Below are 16,690 nucleotides of genomic sequence, written 5' to 3'. Positions count from 1 at the left end.
CTCCATCAGATTTTTGTGATTTTTCGTTTCTTCATTAAACGTCATGGTGTAGTACTGACAGCCGTTTTTGTCTCTTGCCAGCGTGAATGAGTCTGGATTCAGCTGCTTATTGCCCTCGCAACCTCTTTGCCCGAAATGTAACTGGATATCAAACCACACCTTCTGTAATAAACTTTTCGGGTTGCTTGGCTGCAGGGCTGTGCTGGTCAGTGTTGCCAAGTCCGCTTATTATAAGCGACCTAGGGCTTCTTTTTTTGAGCAGTCGCTTTGAATTTTGTAAAGTCGCGGGTTGTGGTTTATTTGGGCTTGTTCTTTTTGGGCTTGTCCTTTTCAGGGTTGGGCTTGCTGTTTTCTCCTGCTCTGCCGGTCATTTGAATGTGTTAAGGGGAGGCTCGTTGAGATGGCGATTGAGCCCTGCCCGCAGCCCAGCATAGTTGCTAATGCCATACATGTCCCCTTTCACTGTTCTTATCGAACCATACAATTCTCTAAGCATATGGCCCAATTCGGCCTTTGCTATTGTTTTGAGATCCGCTGTATACTTGCGCTCTTGCAGCCAACTCTTAAAGCACTTCACTGCCCACGAATTTTGTTTAATGGTATTCCCTTCATGTTGGCTCTTTTCTATTGAGTCCAATTCTTCCGGGGTTAATTTGACAGCTCTTGTTGCGATGTTTGGCGTAACCCCCATGTTTGCCCTTTCCTCCCTCTCCTCCTCATCCGATTTACACTTCAGATCGAAATTGATAATAAACTCATCCATAGCTATTCTTTTTGCTTCACTAGGCTACCTGTCAATTTCCTCGATTAGCTCTCGCTTGTTTATGTATGTATTTTGTGGAATGATGGAATGGAATGTTGGTATAACAGTTACTTTGTATCTTTGGCCGCGGAGTGATTATTAGATGTGAAGAGTCATTCATAGAGTGTCGGGGAATAGTGATGTGTAGAACGCCTCTCATCCAATACGAAAGTGTGAAATAATTCGACCGGATCTAACTATCATTTAATTCTATATCTACCATTGTAAATTCCACAATATGTTTTGAATTGTCAAATATAAGTATGGTGAGGTAAAGTGTTGTGACCCTGAACTTTTAACCAGACATGTAAGAATCAACATTAACTCATTGGCTGCCAGCCATTTTCATAAAAGAGTAACCCAGAGTGCCAGAGATTTTTCAGCATTTTGGGTGGTTTTGGAGGCTCACAGAAAATTGAGTTCTGTGTCTATGTCAACACCATACCTATCAAAACACAGATTAGACGATCATCTGTCATCAGAAAAAAACGGTGTCTCTCTACCCCTTTCCGTTCTTTCATAATCATCTGTTGAAATTAAGTGGAATTCGCCAAAATGCTGCTTTCTAGCCAAAAAGCTGAGAAAACGCCATTTGAAGTAGAACTATAACTGCAAACGTTTTTGCCCATAATGGCATCGTCCTAACAACTCCAAACCTATCAGATGCTATTACAGAGTCTTCTGTCATCTGTAGCCTGAACAAAAGATTGTTTGTATGACCTTTTCAACCTAATATACTGAAATATAACGGGGGTGGACTCGAAAACAAGGGTGTTTTGGTTTAGTTGCTGGCGCGCACAATGGATCATGACAGCAGGTGCCCCTAACTCCGGGAACTCATCGTCCTCCCTCTGATTGTGCTCTCTCTCTATACGGGCTGTGCTCTCCCCTCGTTGGAGAACGAATCACAGCTGGTTTATTTCCTCCAGAAATAGTACCGTGTTGTGTGTGTGTTTGTGGGGGAGGGAGGCAGGTAGGCAGGCAGCTCCGCTTAGCGTAGCTTACTGCAGCTTCTTTGGCAGAGCGGACAATTTGCAGATTGATTACTGTCATCATGGTTCTGCTATAGTGATCTTGTCATATATTGTTCAATGAATTTTCTTTTGATAAAGTACTGATCACATATCCAACATTTCACAAGCCGATTGGAGTGGTGAAGTCTAGCTGGTCTGAGGCTAAGTGCAATGCTTTCTCATGTGAGCTGAATGCATCTGACCAGACACAAAGGCTACTCTGTTCCAAGAATCTGCAACCCCCTGTCTTTTTTGATGATACAGTAAGCTGATCATACTATACAGATCCATAAAAAATAACTGTAGAATGAGTAAAAAAAATAGTTGACTTTGTAATGTACGAGGGTCCAGGGGTTCCAGGGGTTCCAGGGGTTCCAGGGGGTCTCAGGGTTCGGGATTCACCAGGGTTGTCAGGATTGCAGGGTCACCAGCGTTACAAGGGGTTAACAGGAGTGCAGGGTCACCTGGGTTACGAGGGTCAGGGTTCTAGGGCCACCGTGGTTCCAGGGGTTCTGTGTGTGCAGGGGTTCTGCTGTGTGTGTGTGTGTTCCCCCGGGAGTGGAGCAGCGATGCCGAGAGCTGGAGAGTCCGGGGAGTCCTGGGGGAAACACACACAACAGAGCAGGTGAAGAGGAGCAGCAGTACAATGCAGGGGATATCCAAAATCGTAGACGTAAGACAGAAGGCTGGTCGANTTACCGGGTATGGTGAGCAGTCGGAGAGTCGATGAGAAAAACAGTGATGTTCCCAATGAGTCTCCCGTGTCGAAGCGTGTGTCAGAAAAATGAACCATCGCAAAGGAAAGCGTGTATCGGAGCTTGATTCGTTTGCAGTTGATCACGTGATTCGTGACGTTTGAAGCTTCATTCAGCGCCCATTCACATGAAGCTTCAACAGTGACGTGAGGAGTCGACTGAAAGAGTTGCGCAGCATTGAAGTTGATCAAAGTGCTGCGAGCCTGCGTGCGATTGCAGGTTTGTAGTAGGAAGAATTCACCAAATTCAGTGCAGCTAGCGTAATACAATGAACAAAATGAACAATGAGCAAGGGTGCCCTATGGCAACTGTAATTTGGCTTTTAAAATGGAACATTTAAAATGTAAATGTCATTACAAAATGCATTTCGCAACGCCTACAGTTAAATGCCAGCTTGTTTCCTTCCGGAGAAAGTCAGTCTCCGTAGTGTAGTGGATAGAGTGGTGCGCTCACAACGTAATGACCGTGAGTTCTAATGGTGCATTCATGTGGTCTTCCGAAGTAGATATTATCTAGTTGCGAAGTTGTATTTACAAGTGCGTTGCGTTCATGTGCTTTTTTGATGTTGTTTACAAATTAAAGATGGTGAACCAGAGTGAGACTTTTTACTAAAACGATTATAGACTGTTGTTCATCAGCTACAGCAAGCAAATGAATTAGGAAGTCAAAGGTAAAAATTCTGCATATTTTCTGACACTGTCATTTACCATGACTGTCTAAACATACTGAATGCAGGTTTTTGAGTATTTCAACTTAGCGGTTGCCATGGCGAGAGTAGAGCCAACTGTTGTGTGCGTCATCATCTCGTAAACTCGTTTCTTAAAAATTTCTACGAGTTGTCCAGTGGTAAATACCAGAAGCGGTGGCGTTCATGTGTGCTTCGAATGTCGGCGTTTGGTATTTACGATAATTACGAGACCACATGAACGCACTATAACCCTGCTCCACCTCAGTAATACATGTGGTCAGAATGTCAGGGCAGAAGCGTTCTTGTCGCTGAAATTTATAAATATAAAAAACGTAGCCTAATCAGTCGTTTTTGGGATAAAATATTACTGTGACTAACTGCAATGCAATTTTGTGGCAAATGACTAGGAGATTTTTAGGCCTATGTCCATTATGATCCGTCACATTTCAGTGACTAAAATACTTAATGCACGCCGTTAATTCGTTCTCGCAAAATAAACGTGAAGGCATTTTTTCAGTTCAATTTTTCCATTTTATTCATGCACAAGAATCCATGTAGGCCTTTTCATTTTGCGTTTTGGTTCAAACTGCAATTCCGCGTTTTTTGCCAGCAGGTGTCCTCATAGAGTATTTGAAGCACTGAATCAATCACCCATTACTCGAAGCATTCGCCACTGAAGCTTTGTGCTTCAACAAAGCTTCATTTGCCCATCACTGGAGAAAAAGCGGGTCCGGGATCAGGAGTCAGAGTAAGCTGGAGCAGACGGGTTCTGAGGATGCTTGCTGACGATCTGACAAGAGATGACTGAAACAGGGAGCTTTATATACAGAGAGAGGTTAATGGTAAATGCAGTGCAGCTGGAGAGTTAACGAGGGTAAGTGGAGCAGAGCAGAGTGGAGACAGGTGAAGGTGATTAGGCAAAGCAGAGAATGAAGTAGAGCAGAGTAGGAACAGGTGTACGTAATCAGGCAGAGTGGAGAGCAATAGATAGGACCAATTTGAGTGCTGTTATGGGGCAGGCAGAGAGAATTCATGACATACTTACCAAGGCTCCTTTATTTAGGCTTAGTTGTAAGTTGTTAGTGATTTTGTGCTAGCTAGCTAGCTAGCGTAGCAAACTTTATAGCCAAGCATTCCCAACTGAGGTGACACATCACCACTAGTCCCGTGCATTCTCCTGTTAGATGATATTTTGTAAACATCATCCTGATGTTGTGTAGGCTGATCACATTATCCAAAATGAAAGGTTGCCACACAGATCATCTCATGGTGTATTTTGGGCAAGCTAGCTACAATGCCTTCTAGCTAGATAGCAACAGGGGGTTGTATTTTGGTCATGAGAGGAAGGTTTTTTTTGTCAGGCTCTGACACTAAAATCAGTAGCCTACCTGTGTTAAAATCAGAGGGCAAGAAAGTAGACTACTGTCACAGGTGCTTTACTTTCAAAAATGATTTTGCTATGCTACTTTTGAGATTATAATAGTAAAAAAGGGGTGTTTTTGTCTTGACATTTCCTCTTGCTCTGAACTAAAGCCCTGCCTTGACTGTTCCTAAGGACACTTCTGCCACCTACAGGAACAGTTAGAAAATGCCTAGAGGCTTGAAATTTATACAGAACATAGGTCAGACCGTCCTCGAGGTGTGGCTGTAAAAAAAACACAATTATCGGCGAACGACGTCAAAGGCAGGGGGCGTCACTATTTGAAATTACGTCATTCGCCACCAAAGGCAGCCAATGAGTTAAACTATAAAAGACAGTAAACCATATTATTTCTTATAATTTCTTAACTTAAATTGCAGATTGTTGAAGAGTGATGCCGCAGAGAAAGCCTGTGCGAATCTGACTTCAGTTCTGGGTGGAAACCCCTTACTCCTGACAGAGCTGGACCTGAGTAAGAAGATACCAGGAGACTCAGGAGTGAAGCAGTTCTGTGCTTTACTGGAGGATTCACACTGCAGAATCCAGTCACTTGGGTTAGTGATTTGAAAATGTATAGTACGTGAGAGGTTTTCAATTATGTTTATTGGTGGTTCAACATGATTCTTGTTCTTCGTTGCTGATAGTGTGCAGTCAGGCTAGCCGCTAGAAAGACAAAACTCATAGTGTGTGTGTGTGTGTGTGTGTGTGTGTGTGTGTGTGTGTGTGTGTGTGTGTGTGTGTGTGTGTGTGTGTGTGTGTGTGTGTGTGTGTGTGTGTGTGTGATTGTGCCACCGACTGGTGGATCTCATTGCTGAAAAGAAAGTAAATAAAGAAGCACTCCTCAGATTTTTTTATTTTTTTTTTTTCGTTTTTAATCGCCTCACATCACAGACGTTTCGGGCTTACACCCTTCTTCAGTGTGAAATGGCGATTTCGCCTTTGACCCCAGTAGGTGTGACTTAAATAAACTTAGTTACCCAAAATGCCACCGCAGGTGTCTCCAAAAAAGCCCAGTGCAGGTACCCAAAGCGCACCACTAGAGGGAGACGCAATGGATACCCATCATTCTAACTTTACAACAATTACGCACGTTCCAGCAATCAAAACAAAACAAAAATACAAATAGAAAAGTCTTTCAATGTCCATGTCTTAGTGCCTTAGTCTTCAAAAGAGGGTTTCAAACCCCAAAAAAAGTATTTACAAATTGGAACATCACTTTAAGAAAAAAGAGCTAAGAGAGACCGAAACATGTAGCCCACATCACAGAAATATATTACAAAAAGCAAGACAGAATAATTTCTTCATTCATCCCTCTTGGGATGAGAGTATCCAGAGTGTGTATCCAGTAAGCCTCCCTTTTCAAAAGTAAATTGTCCCTATCCCCACCCCTGCGTGGTGTCTCCACAACCTCAATTCCCATATATTTTAAGTCTGTTGTATTGTGTTTTAACTGGTTGAAATGTCTGGCCACTGATGATTTCTCGTCACAGTTGCGTATAGACGACTTATGTTCGCAGATCCTCGTCTTTAATAGCCGTTTAGTTTTCCCCACGTAATATAGGTTGCATGGACATTTAAGCAGGTAAACTATGTGTGTCGTGTAACACGTTATCCTGCCCTTTACAGCGTACGTTTTCCCTGTACTGTGGTGCGTGAATGTGTCGCTTTTCAGCATCGCGTAGCAATGTACACAGTTGTGACAGGGGAAATTGCCATTAGGGATCCGCGATAAAAAGTGTCGTGGTTTGGGAATGGGACACTAAGACATGGACATTGAAAGACTTTTCTATTTGTATTTTTGTTTTGTTTTGATTGCTGGAACGTGCGTAATTGTTGTAAAGTTAGAATGATGGGTATCCATTGCGTCTCCCTCTAGTGGTGCGCTTTGGGTACCTGCACTGGGCTTTTTTGGAGACACCTGCGGTGGCATTTTGGGTAACTAAGTTTATTTAAGTCACACCTACTGGGGTCAAAGGCGAAATCGCCATTTCACACTGAAGAAGGGTGTAAGCCCGAAACGTCTGTGATGTGAGGCGATTAAAATTGAAAAAAGAAATCTGAGGAGTGCTTCTTTATTTACTTTCTTTTGAGAATTGAGTTCATTCATTGATGAAGTTAAGCACCCAGTGTAAAAGATAAGAAGACAAGGTGTTGAGCGCGCTTCCTGATCTTTCTACGTTTTGAATTGAAAACGCTGCTCCACCAAACAAAATGATGTACGACGAGTTCGACAAACTTACAGAAGCAAGAGCAATGACGTTCACCTTTTCGGAGTCTGATTCCAAAAAGATACTGTTCCCTCCAGTTGAGTTTTCTCAAGAAGCAAGAATGGATACATATCCTACGGTGTTGGAGCAGCTCTGCAAAAAGGAAACAAGATCTTTGCTTCATGGATCGGTACTATCCCAATACTACCGCATGAGTAGGATACCAAGAGGCCTACGAATCTACAAGAAACCTACACTTGGACGGGACAACGCCGAGTTCTGCAAGAAGTGGTGCGAAATTCTGAACAAGTGCTCGCTTGATTTGATGTTGCTGGTGATCAAGAATGAGAATGAAGAATTGGAGAAGTCGCGAGCGGAGATAGACGCCCTGCGTAAAGAAATGACTGAACTGATGCCAACTGAGAAACTCAAAAACACTGTTGAGGACTGCGAGAAAAAGATTGCAGCATACAAACGGGAATTGGAGCAATACAAGATGAAGAAATACCGCCGAGATGCAATGGACTATCGTGACAACAGAGTGTATCCATGGCTGTCGGGCAGTGGGCCTTCGCAATGGAAAGGACGTAAGCCAAGATCCACCGATGAACGTGGATTTACAAGCGCGTCTTCCTCTGAGGGCTTCAGCAGCACTGACACGGAATCAACTACGCCACATTTTTTACGCGAGAGGAAGAAGTTTACCCCGCAACCTGCCATTCAACAAACTCAACAAACCCGAACCACGAGAGGAAGAGGAGGAAGAGGAGGAAAACGCGGAGGGGCAAAAGACGGCCCCGCGGAATAAGCTCCTCGGATGAATCGAATGTGATCAACATTTCCAGCCAAGCATTAAGCAGTGACCAGCGCAAAACTCTCTCACGGGGTCTATCGTTTGTTCCCACGAAGAGAGCGGATTCATTCACAACTAAGGTAGAATTGTTCAAGTTTTTCAGAACAATACGATTAAAGGCATATTATGTGAAAGATGCTGTAAGTTCTGGACACTGTCTTAATGGCACAAGCCAGGCACAAACTGCCTCATGGAAGAAGACATTCAGACCAAAAAGCACATTCACACCACTAATCAATAATTCATCTGTGGACACTTTTTGTCGCTTGGTAGAGACGGATGTAATGGACATATGTGCTCAAAGTGAAAAGAAGTCTTTTATTCCCAATCTTCTAGAGTCTGAAAGAAAAGCACTGAGGGAATTAATGCAAAATGAGGACATTGTCATACGCCAAGCGGATAAAGGCGGAGCGGTGGTCGTTCAGAATAAAAGTGATTACATAAAAGAAATAGAGCGACAATTGGGAGACACTGACGTCTATGCACCGCTACAGTCTGATCCCACTCACAAATACAGTAATGAAATCAAAACTGTTCTCAAACAGGGTTTACAAGATCAACAGATCAGTGACACTGAGTTCAAGTTTTTATTGCAAGCAAATCCCATTAGACCAGTCATGTACACACTACCAAAAATCCATAAGAACTTGTTGAACCCTCCGGGACGTCCAATTGTCTCGGGAATTGGTTCACTCACGGAACCATTGTCTCAATTTGTGGACTCCCACATTAAAGACTTGGTTTATGGTTTACCCTCTTACCTCAAAGATACGATGGACTTTTTGAAAAAACTGAGTGACTGTTATGTGGACACTAATGATTTGCTTTGCACAATGGACGTGTCGAGTCTTTATCCTAGTATACCGCACAAAGATGGCTTGGAAGCTATGGAGTATTATTTAAAACAGAGGATGGTACATGATCCCTCTACTGATTTTTTGTTAACCCTTACCAATGAAATCCTGACAAAAAATTATTTTAGATTTCAGGACAAATATTATTTGCAGCAACGGGGTTCAGCCATGGGTTCGCCAATGGCGCCTAATTATGCAAATTTATTTATGGGAAAATTTGAGTTGGACTTTGTGTATAATAATAATCCTTATTCTAAGTTTCTGAAACAATATTGGCGTTATATTGATGATTTATGTTTTATTTGGAGCGGTAATACTGAAGACTTGAAAAACTTCCACACGTACATGAACTCAAAGATGCCTTCCATTAAATTCACGTTGGAGTACAGTGCTGACCAGATTTCCTTCTTGGATGTGATGATTCAAAAGTGGGGACAGTCTTACACACAGAGTTATACAAAAAGGAGACTGATAGAAATACATTTTTACATTTCAGCAGTTACCATTCTCCTGCTTTGAAGAGAAGCCTCCCATTTTCCCAATTGACCAGAGTGAAGCGCATCTGCGACTCTGACGTCACGTTTGAGTCTCATGCGGAAGACTTGTGTGATGGATTCAGGAAGAGGGGGTATGGTGAGAAATTACTGAGAACACATTTGGATAAGGTGCGCCAGGTCAATAGATCGGATTTACTTGTACCCAAGCGCAAAACGGAGCACGAAGGGTTAGCCATGGTCTCCACATTTTCTCCTATATCATCCTCTGTGAAACGTATAGTCAACAAACATTGGCATATACTAAAGACTGATCCACAAATTGCAAGCGCTTTTACGCACCCACCCAAACACTTTTATAAGAGAACTTCCAATTTCCGAAACCTCTTGGTAAAATCTGATCTACCCATTCCCAAACCACGACACTTTTGATCACGGATCCCTAATGGAAATTTCCCCTGTCATAACTGTGTACATTGTTACGCGATACTGAAAACTAAGTGACACATTCACGCACCACAGTACAGGGAAAACGTACGCTGTAAAGGGCAGGATAACGTGTAACACGACACACATAGTTTACCTGCTTAAATGTCCATGCAATCTATATTACGTGGGGAAAACTAAACGGCTATTAAAGACGAGGATCTGCGAACATAAGTCGTCTATACGCAACTGTGACGAGAAATCATCAGTGGCCAGACATTTCAACCAGTTAAAACACAGTATAACAGACTTAAAATATATGGGAATTGAGGTTGTGGAGACACCACGCAGGGGTGGGGATAGGGACAATTTACTTTTGAAAAGGGAGGCTTACTGGATACACACTCTGGATACTCTCATCCCAAGAGGGATGAATGAAGAAATTATTCTGTCTTGCTTTTTGTAATATATTTCTGTGATGTGGGCTACATGTTTCGGTCTCTCTTAGCTCTTTTTTCTTAAAGTGATGTTCCAATTTGTAAATACTTTTTTTGGGGTTTGAAACCCTCTTTTGAAGACTAAGACACTAAGACATGGACATTGAAAGACTTTTCTATTTGTATTTTTGTTTTGTTTTGATTGCTGGAACGTGCGTAATTGTTGTAAAGTTAGAATGATGGGTATCCATTGCGTCTCCCTCTAGTGGTGCGCTTTGGGTACCTGCACTGGGCTTTTTTGGAGACACCTGCGGTGGCATTTTGGGTAACTAAGTTTATTTAAGTCACACCTACTGGGGTCAAAGGCGAAATCGCCATTTCACACTGAAGAAGGGTGTAAGCCCGAAACGTCTGTGATGTGAGGCGATTAAAAATGAAAAAAGAAAAAAGAAATCTGAGGAGTGCTTCTTTATTTACTTTCTTTTGAGAATTGAGTTCATTCATTGATGAAGTTAAGCACCCAGTGTAAAAGATAAGAAGACAAGGTGTTGAGCGCGCTTCCTGATCTTTCTGGATCTCATTGCTGCCCAGATCCCCTGAGCTCCTCAGGAACAACTTAACAAACACACCCACTGTCCCCCCAAGTCCCACTGGTTGAATTCATCCAACTACTTTTACAGGAATACCAGGAATACCCAACACACCGGACAAGATTTCTATACATGGGTAGTTCTAGACAGGGGCCAGATTTCCTTCTGGCCCCTGTTGTGGCCCCTGTGCTGAACAGCCAAAGACTACGACATGATATACATTTTTGTATATTATGTTTTCATAAAATAAAATACAAATGTCTCTTTCGTCAATTCATATGCCCCCTTGAAAAAATAATGCCCCCTCCTCACCCCCCTTGGTGATTTTGGTATAGAACCGCCCCTGTTTGTATATCCCTCTACTGTATGGTGTTGCCATATGGCAATGGTTAACTTTTCCCAGTTTTTCTAATATATGGTACACTTTATACTGTTTATTTATACTTATTTGTGGTAAGAGAGCCTTTTACTTTGAAACCAAAACAAACTTTCAGGTCACATGATTAAGGAGTAAACACAGGAAGCCCTTTTTCAATTGTGGAGGTCATCGTTTAAGGCCTCCCTAAACCAAGGTATTACTAACATTTCAACCCAAAATATTGTAATAAAAAATCTAAACACTATGTGTAATATGTAAACTATTATTTTCCATCATTAAAATAACTTAAGATGCAAAGTTTTTTTTTTGTAAAATGGTAAAATGTTACGGTTGCCATATGGCAACTGCATGCAGTTATGGAACAACATTGTTGACCATTCATCCCAATCAACCCCATTGGAATGACTTAGAATTAGATCAGTATGAGGCTATTTTTGCAGATATTTCTTATAATATTTGTGCCAAAGTCAATTGTACTTATATTTGTAATTTTAGACATGTTTACAAAATATGGAGTCGTTATTTCGTTTCTCGTTTACCAGATTGAATGGAATAGCCTACTTTAATGATGGAAATGCATCGTAAATGTTTGCAAACAAGTGTAAACAACGTATGTAAATGTGTCTACATGTCTATGGGCCGTATTGTTTCCTATTTTACCAAAAATAATTTCACTCAATACTAAAAAATTTTTTTAATCTATGTCATTTAATGAGTTTTAACATTTGGAAAACAATATATTGAAGATTTATTAAGGAAAAGTTCTCTTTCAGATTTCAAAATCAGATTTTACACAAGATTCCACGACCGCATGTAGTTGTCATATGGCAACCATTAGCTAAAACAATAATGAGTATATACATGTCAAAGACACAGGCTACATCATGAAGTCGTTTTTTCTTCATGTAATACTGCATTATTATATTTACAAAGTAACAAATGTTTCAGTGCTTTTTAGTGTTCAACCTAGTTAAATAATAGATTTATATACTGTATATATATATATATAGAGAGAGAGAGAGAGAGGAGAGAGAGGAGAGAGAGAGAGAGAGAGAGAGAGAGAGAGAGAGAGAGAGAGAGAGAGAGAGAGAGAGAGATTATTTAACTAATTTGAACACTAAAAACTGAAACATTTGTTACATTGTAAGTATAATAATTCATGCATGCAGCCTGTGCCTTTGACATGTTCATGAATTAATCTTACGGCACAGACTAATGAAATACCATCCTCTATTATTAGCCAATGAGAGCTGTGGCCATAAATGTCTCCTCATTGTACTTGTCTTTGGCAGTCTAGGCCATGTGCTATGTGTTACTGTGTTTTGGTCTCCCTCTGTCTCTCTGTCTCTGTCTCTGTCACTATCTCTGCCTCTCTATATCTGTATCTCTCCATCTCTCTCTCTCTCTCTCTCTCTCTCTCTCTCTCTCTCTCTCTCTCTCTCTCTCTCTCTCCCTGTCTCTCTCTCTCTATATATATCTCTAGGCTTATATCCTGCAGCATAACAGAAGAGGGTTGTGCTTTTCTGACTTCAGCTCTGACATCACATCTGTTATCACACCTGACATGCCTGTATATGGGTAATAATAAACTGGGAGACGCTGGAGTGAAGCAGATCTCTACTCTACTCAGCAATCCAAAGTCTAAACTACAGCAACTGTGGTAGGTGAAGAGACAGAGAATGTGTGTATGCAGATTGAAAACACAATTACAGTCACCATGTGACACCGTGAGTCTCTCTCTCTCCCTCTCTCTCTCTCTCTCTCTCTCTCCCTCTCTCTCTCTCTCTCTCTCTCTCTCTCTCTCTCTCTCTCTCTCTCTCTCTCTCTCTCTCTCTCTCTCTCTCTCTCTCTCTCTCTCAACAGGCTTCACTACTGCGGTATAAGAGGAGAGGGTTGTGCTGCTCTGGCTTCAGCTCTGATGTCAAACCCATCACACCTGATCGATCTTAATCTGAGTAATAATAAAATAGGAGACTCAGGTGTGAAGCAGATCTGTAATCTACTCAGCAGTCCAGACTGCAAACTACAGACACTAGTGTAAGGCAAAAAGAGACAAAGAGAGTGTGATGAAGCAGACATCAAACATGGAAAACAGACAGGTTCTGATACTAACGCTATTATTCTCATTTTGTGTGTGTGTGTGTGTGTGTGTGGGGGGGGGGGGGGGGGTGAGCATGGGTGCCGTGAGAGGGGAAATGAGTTACAGATTCTAAGGGCCCAAGCAATGACAGCACTGCCCCTGCGTGTGTGTGTGTGTGTGTGTGTGTGCGTGCGTGTACGTGCGTGCGCGCGCGCGTGTGTGTGTGTGTGTGTGTGATGACTGAGAGGACAAACACTAGTGAATTAAATTAGAGTGTGTGTGTGTGTGTGTGTGTGTGTGTATGTGTGTGTGTGTGTGCATCACATGCTATAGTCAGTTATGGCAACATCAGTGATGAGATCCTCATCTTCTTTGTGAAGTCATGCTCACACATTCTCCGCACAAAATTCAATCCCTTTCTCTGGTTTCCATTTATTCATTCCTCTTTATGCATCCCATATCACCTGTCACAACACCTGGAGTCAGTATCCCACATCATGATCGTCGCCCACCATACAAAGGATTGTACACTGCCAGACACGACAGACTGGGGGATCTCATTAATTTCAAACAAATATTAAAATAAAAAACATACTCCTCCTCAACTGTCATAGGTGATAGAGTTCTCAACGGGTCGGTTCGGCCGGACAAACCCGATTGGCCCCACGGGTCGAAAATATAAGCAGATGGCTTGGGTCGAGTCATCAGTTTTGGTTCCTATTGTTTGTGAACATTTATATTTCTTTGTTACAGAGTTCTGCTCTCTCTTTCTATATATCTCTTTTTCGCTCCCCAGGCTTAGTGGCTGCAGTATAACAGAAGAGGGCTGTGCTGCTCTGACTTCAGCTCTGACATAAAACTCCTCTCACCTGAGACATCTTTATCTGAGTAACAATAAACTGAAAGACTCTGGTGTGAAGCAGATGTCTTCTCTACTCGGGAATCCAGGCTGTAAACTACAAAAAAATGTGTAAGGAAAGAGACTGTGTGGTTATGCATGTAACTCAGTTTCCTGCTCTATTACCCCCCCCCCCCTCTCCAGGCTTACTGGCTGCAGTATAACAGCAGAGGGCTGTGCTGCTCTGACGTCAGCTCTGACATCAAACCCCTCATCACACCTGACATGGCTGGATCTGAGTCAAAATAAACTGGGAGACTCGGGTGTGAAGCAGATCTCTACTCTATTCAGCTACCCAGACTGTAAACTACAGACACTGGGGTAAGTAAAGAAGAGACATAGTGGGGTCGTATTAGGCTCAGTCATTTCAAATTGGTGTTAAAGTTTGGTTTTCACTTCCAAGTTGAAGTTTAGGGTCTATAGAACAATTTGAGTTCGAGTGTCAAACACACAGATAACAAAATGGCCTGCGGGGGGCGCTCTAAAATATATAAACTGCTATAACTTTTAATTAGTTAAACCAAATTTAACAAATGAGGTATGCATGGATTCAGCATGAAGAGGAGAAACTGGTGAGTATTTGGTTGCCAGATTAAAGACACTACGTAATAAACACACTTTTAGCCAGTGGACCGCTAAATCCGGGCTTTTTAAAGATAAAGGGTGGAAATGCCCTCAAAGTTGCAATGAAACATAATTTATTGTTACAAGTTATTGTAAACAAAGCCTGGGTTATCACTTATCTTGATTTGTTCAGAATATCCCTGAAGCACACAAATACATCTTTGGCAACTGCATCTTTGGTAGTGTAGTCCAAATCTGGGAACTGTTCATTTGTTACCAGATTGGCAGGCATTTCTGGCAAATGCAGATAATAAGAAGGCAGTTTTCATTCTTGTCAACTGCGCTGGTAACAAATGGACAGTTCCCAGATGACAGGGATGTCTTCATAACAGCAGATGACTGTTTCTACCATATATGAAATAGTCCTATAGTATTATTTAGTATGCTTTCCAAAGGCCTCTGCTTGCCCCAGCAAGCATACTAATTGTTCTCCAACAGTTTATTTAGTATGCTTGCGGGAAAGCATACTAATTGTTCATCAACAGTTAATTATCATTCTACATTTTTCCATTCACCTCGGCCTATGGGAATCGCCATTCATTAGTTCGGCGGCTTTGAATCTCTGCAGCGTTCGAGATAGAGACACGGTTCGAGTGCCTAAACGAACAGCTGGAAAAGGGCTCAAGGTGGTGTATTTTTCGCTGGCCTACCCCCTTTCATTCGTTCACCAGACTTGTTTTTCCTCAGTTTTCTCTCTGTTTTCCCCCTCATTGAAATGAATGGTAGAATGGTCAAGATGATGATGTCACAAACTGTGTCAGTTAGAGTGAGAGGTGACCTGTCCTGGCGTTTTTAACTAGGTATCAACTAGGTAAAGACATTGTCAGAGAGGTCTTAGCTCTGACTACAAACCATGTGAAGATCATAAGCCAACTCTTAAAAATGTTTGAGAGAGAGCAGTTTTAAAATCCCTATGATGTAACCCCATTCACTTAGGAAAAAAAAATGTGTGAACAGCTCAGCGCATAGGCCTGAGTATTTCAATTTTTTGACTGAACCATTTGGCCTAGAAAAATGATCTCAGCGTTGACATGGAGAGCAGGGTTGTGCCATTTATGTTTCAATATCATCTGACAAATTGCAAAACTTTTGGAGATATGACAGCGTAAAAATAAGGCTGCACATATTACTCAGCTACTGACTGCCAAACTGTCACCTTAAGAATCTTCATTCATACACAAACATACATGCAGCCTTGTAGAACTTTAGACCTCTGTGGCCAATACAGTAAGTGGCAGTGGCATACTGGGTAGGGTGTTGGTCTGTCAGAGGGTTGCAGGTTCGAATCCCACCCTTACCTCTCTCTATCCACCCACTGCTGAAAGGCACCTGAAGCATCTCCTTACATGCAAGTTGAATGATATCCCAGGCTTTATTTTCCATAACTTGTAACAATAAATGATGTTTCATTTCAACTTGGAGGGCATTTCCACCCTTTATCTTAAAAAAACCTGAATTTTGCTGTCCATGGGCTAAAAGTGTGTTTATTACATAGTGTGTCTGGTAACCAAATACTTAGCTCACCAGCTCCTCCTCTCAATGCTGAACCCATGCATACCTCATATGTTAAATTTGGTTAAACGAATAAAATGTTATAGCTGTTTATATATTTTAGAGCGCCCTCCGCAGGCCATTTTGTTATCTATGTGTTTGACACTCGAACCCAAATCGTTCTATAGACCCTAAACTTCAACTTGGAAGTGAAAACCAAACTTTAACACCAATTTGAAATGACTGAGAAAAATGGCACATGCCTACGACCCCACTAACAAAGAGTGTGTGATGAAGTAGAGAGAAAACATGGGAAACAGTCAGGTTCTGATACTACCACAGTTATTCTCCTTGTGTGTGTGTGTGTGTGTGTGTGTGTGTGTGTGTGTGTGTGTGTGTGTGTGTGTGTGTTTGTTTGTGTGTGTGTGTGTGTGTGTGTGCACGTGCGTGCGTGTGTGTGTGTGTGTGTGTGTGTGTGTGTGTGTGTGTGTGTGTGTGTGTGAAGGTATTTTTCCCTGTGTAACTCAGTTTCCTGCTCTATACCCCCTCTCTCCAGTCTTACTGGCTGCAGTATAACAGCAGAGGGCTGTGCTGCTCTGACTTCAGCTCTGACATCAAACCCCTCATCACACCTGACACGTCTGGATTTGAGTCATAATAAACTGGGAGACTCTGGAGT

The 16,690-nt window shown here is 42.0% G+C and overlaps 1 pseudogene; it reads left to right on the top strand.

The window, feature by feature from the left end:
• The window catches only part of LOC134444606 (NACHT, LRR and PYD domains-containing protein 12-like), a 49,669-nt pseudogene extending 35,448 nt beyond the window's left edge, over positions 1-14,221 (top strand).
• Positions 14,222-16,690: the final 2,469 nt, after the last annotated feature.

This window comes from Engraulis encrasicolus, unplaced genomic scaffold (genome assembly GCF_034702125.1).
Source record: "Engraulis encrasicolus isolate BLACKSEA-1 unplaced genomic scaffold, IST_EnEncr_1.0 scaffold_61_np1212, whole genome shotgun sequence".
Classification (NCBI taxonomy): domain Eukaryota; kingdom Metazoa; phylum Chordata; class Actinopteri; order Clupeiformes; family Engraulidae; genus Engraulis; species Engraulis encrasicolus.
The sequence above is the reverse complement of the archived record's forward strand: the minus strand, read 5'-3'. Positions and strand labels throughout refer to the sequence as shown.